The sequence below is a fragment of the Cryptomeria japonica genome, chromosome 2 (assembly GCF_030272615.1).
Source record: "Cryptomeria japonica chromosome 2, Sugi_1.0, whole genome shotgun sequence".
NCBI classification, from domain to species: domain Eukaryota; kingdom Viridiplantae; phylum Streptophyta; class Pinopsida; order Cupressales; family Cupressaceae; genus Cryptomeria; species Cryptomeria japonica.
This window is the reverse complement of record NC_081406.1, coordinates 143,213,716-143,218,200: the sequence shown is the minus strand read 5'-3', so window position 1 is coordinate 143,218,200 and position 4,485 is coordinate 143,213,716. Positions and strand designations below refer to the sequence as shown.

Here is a 4,485-nt window from a genome sequence, read left to right as displayed (position 1 = left end):
GGAGGAGGACCCAGAATGCCCTGAAATATTAATGCCTTGGGAACAAAAGATTTATAATAAGAACATGAAGGTTTTGGAATAGAATTACCTGTAAATTTACGAAAATATGACGAAGCCGGCAGGAATTTGTCATAAGCCAAGTCACGCCAGTGACCATCCTTGACAACCCATTGAGGAGAATGATTAGAAGTTTGTAATTGAGCCAAATCATGGTCATCAAACAACACATTTGCCCATCGCATCTGCCTGTGAGGAAGGACCGGTGTCGTCCTTTCCTGAAAATCATCAATCCTAGCGCCATGCACTTGCTATTCAGAAAAATCGTCATCTACCAACCGTGATACACCTGCATTGTTTAAGAGTGTTTGTATTGTGTGGTCGTGGCCACATAGGCTGTGGCCTTGCCACCCCACCCAAATTCGTCATCCATGGTTGCCATCACCGTCCACCATTATTCTAATCCCACGGAGGTTATTATGTGATGTTGACTAGATAAATTGTTACCCCTCTTTTAATTAAAAAAATTCAACCAAAAAAAAATAAATTTACTATTTTTTAATTTTTTAAATCTATGAACTATAATACCAGACCCCAAATAGTATAGACTTATTAAAAAATTCTCAGCTTGAGAGAAGGAAGGTTAGAGAAGATAAGTGAGGGTTTCGTTCTCCTCTGCCCTGCTCTGTTACGCGCTTGAATATTAATATGGAGATAATGATGCACAACTTCAAATGGATACGATTCCCCAACTTCAAATGGATACGATTCCCCCTCTTTAAACAAGTACCTTCTCCTCATCCTCATCCTCATCCTCCTCATTCTTCCAAACAATACTCCAAAACCTCCTCATCTCAACATGAACATACACACAAACAGGACAAACCCCCTCCTCACATCACCCACAAATTTAATGTTAAGCACTTCACTGAGTATATTACTGCCCTCTGAAAATTGGGAAATGCGAACAAGGCCTGGGACCTTGTACATTCAATCATTACTTAACATCGTCCTCTCGATGTCATATCCTTCAACGCGCTTTTGGGTAGCCTTGGAAACTCTGGTGATATCCCTCGAATCAACACCCTTCTTGCTGAAATGAAAGAGATGGAAATACATCTAGATGTTGTCACTTATAACACCCTCATAAAGGCTTCATGTAAACGGGATCAAATGGAGGAAGCACTTGGGATTTCGCACGGAATGAGGCACGTTCATTGTTTCCCTAATATCGTTACATACAACACCCTAATTGATTGGATATGTAAAAGAGGTAGAGTAGATGAAGCCCTTGTTTTGTTTGCTGAGATGATACAAGCTGACATTTCTCCTAATATTATTTCATGCAATACCCTAATTAATGGTCTCTGGAAGGTGGGAAGGGAAGATGAAGCCCTAAGGTTACTCGTTGGAATGAAACATAGTTACTGCACTGCAAATATTGTTACATACAACACCCTAATTGATGGGATCTGCAAACGAGGTAGAGTAGTTGAAGCTCTTGTTTTGTTTGTTGAGATGATACAAACTGGCATTTCTCCTAATATTATTCCATGCAATACCCTAATTAATGGTCTTTGCAAGATGGGAAGGGAAGATGAAGCTCTAAGGTTAGTAGCTGGAATGAAAAATAGTTACTGCTCTCCAGATATTGTTACATACAACACACTAATTGACGAGATATACAAAAGAGGTAGAATAGTTGAAGCTCTTGTTTTGGTTGCTGAGATGATACAAACTGGCATTTCTCCTAATATTATTGTGTGCAATACCCTAATAAACGGTCTCTGCATGGTGGGAAGGGAAGATGAAGCCTTGAGGTTAGTAGCTGGAATGAAACATAGTTACTGCACTCTAGATATTGTTACATACAACACCATGATTGATGGTCTTTGCAAAGGAGAAGAATAGATGAAGCTCTAGGATTAGTAGGTAAAATGTTACAAGACGATCATTTTCTTGACAGCTATACTTATAATAGTCTGATAAATGGATTTTGCAAGGCTGGAAAAATAGACAAAGCCTACCATCTGTTTGTACAAATAATGGAGTTTGGTCCTTTTCCTGATGTAGTGACATTTAGTACGGTTATTGATGGATTGTGCAAAGATGGCAGGATGGACAAGGCTTGGGATTGTTTTCATAACATGACCTGAAGGGGTGTACAGCCGGACGTCATTACTTATAATCCTTTGATACGCAGCCTATGTGAATTGCATGAAGTGGAAAAGGCTCAAAAGTTGTTTAAAAATATACTAAGCAAAGGCTACTCCCCAGATGTTGTTACCTATAGCACTCTGATTGATGGTTTATGTCACAGTAACAGGGAAATGGAAGCATTTACACTTATTTCTGAGATGGAAAATAGGGGAAATCATCCTGATGTAATCACATATACTACTCTAATATGTGCATTCTGTAGAACAGGAGAAATGAAGATGGTAGGGAAGATTTTAGAGGAGATGGCGACAAGGGATTTGAAACCTGATGAAGTGACATACAACAAAGTCATTGATGGCCTGTGCAAGGCAGGAGTTTTTTCTAGAGCACATTCACTCTTTAATAAGGTCTAATTGACAGCCATTGCAAAATTGGTGAATTGGATAAGGCTTTGAAGTATTTTTCAAAGATGAAAGTGGGTGGTATTGCTCCCGATGTTGTAACCTATAGTATATTGATTGCTTCTTTGTGCAAGGAAAACAAACTTAACATGGCTCTCTCGATGTTGAGTGAGATGAGAACAAATCATTTAGTTCCAGACATTATAACATACAATATATTATTAGACACCTTCCATGAAAGACATGACCTTGAAAAAACATTTTGGGTGATTTATCGAATGAAGAAAGAAGGTTGTGCTCCAGGTGATTCAACTGTCCGAATACTTGACGGGCTGGTTCAAGTTCGTCAAATGCAAAAATTAAAGGACTTTGTAAGTGATGATTCTTTTGTTATTTCTAGGGTGGCATAGTTCTCATGTCTTGGTGAGTGCCAGTTATTCAAAATCACTCTTGGATACATATTTTCCCAGGTCTAGAAATTGATATTTTTGCATTCATTTTAGTGTTACTTATGTATAAATCAATTATTTCTTGCAAAGGGTAAGAAAGTTACTTTGATAATGTATAATATTTGCAGCTAACTAATCTGACAATAGACATAATTGTCTTTATATTTTCCTACTAGGACTGAATTGTCTTCAGTTGTTCTTCTTCTGAACTGTGATTGACAAATCTAAGTGATTTTGGTATTTTTACCTCTCTTCTCAAGTAGCAATCGAGTGATCCTTTCATATTACTGAATATCCTACTGCTTTCTTACTGCTTTGGTATTTTAAGCTATTAGAATGTGAACTTTCTGCCTTGGTATTTTAAGCTATTATCATTTATAAATATATTTGCATGCAAATTTTTAAACATAATTTTAAATAATTTCGAGCACGCACTTTTCAAATTTATACAAATATAAGGGGATAGGTATATTCAGTTCACATCTCCATCCAAAATTTGATGGAGAAATTTGATGCTTTGAATTCCAATTTAAATCCTTGACGTTGAATTATAGTGTTGAAATGTAAACAAATTACTTTTTTCATTTTCTTTCACCAACTCCAAAGGAGCATGCAACACGCTCAGCAACAACTCGATGTGTTTTGAAAGTCGTCAAATTTATTTGGCTCAATTGTGAAGTATGGGTCTTGATCAAAGAATTTGCAAAATAAAATCATATATTAGTTGTCATATTTGCATGCCTTTTCTGCACATGTTATATTCATAGGTGTTTGTTGCAAAAAGAACTTTGTGTTATGCATGTTTGTTTCAATTTTCAATATATGATTAACATGCATGTGAAAGTCTTTGTATCATTTAAGAAATGGTTGTATTTTGCCCATAGGTGACACTGATGTAAGTCAAAACCCACACTCTATGGATATTTTCTTCACTTGAGAAGCATTAAATATTCATAATTGGTTGCACCAAAATTGCATAAAATTAAGAAAGGTTCTTTGTTTAAATAGGTAAATGCATAGTTACTAAAAAACTCCACATTCTAGTAGAGGAAAATGGAACATGTCCCTATCTCCACGCTAGCAATTTCAGATGACTACATTTTCAGGTGATAGGCCTTCTTTTAAGTGGGCTTGCTAATCCACATTTTCCCAACAAACCTATCTCATGCATAAAAACAACTTTAGCACATTGTCTAACAATCTTCAAGTCACAAAAAAAGTTGAGACTAGCTTGCATATTACCTTTCTACACTTGCATAGCCATCTAATTCAGCATGTTGTAAAGGGAATTCAGAACATTCATCAAATGTCCATACCTTAAATGACACAAAAGCTTGAATCAAATGGAGTGCAACTATGATTGGTGTCCCTCAGAGGTCAAATACATTATGATATATGTTACCCTATGCTCCCAAGGTGGTGGTAATGACAATTGCCTTGTTCCCTGATGAGAAACTTGCAGTGGAGGATCAACATGC

General features: G+C 36.7%; 1 pseudogene; it reads left to right on the top strand.

Annotated features, from left to right (window-relative positions):
* The first annotated feature begins 1,095 nt into the window (after positions 1-1,095).
* Positions 1,096-2,570, top strand: LOC131071383 (pentatricopeptide repeat-containing protein At5g39710-like; annotated as a pseudogene).
* The last annotated feature ends 1,915 nt before the right edge of the window (positions 2,571-4,485 follow it).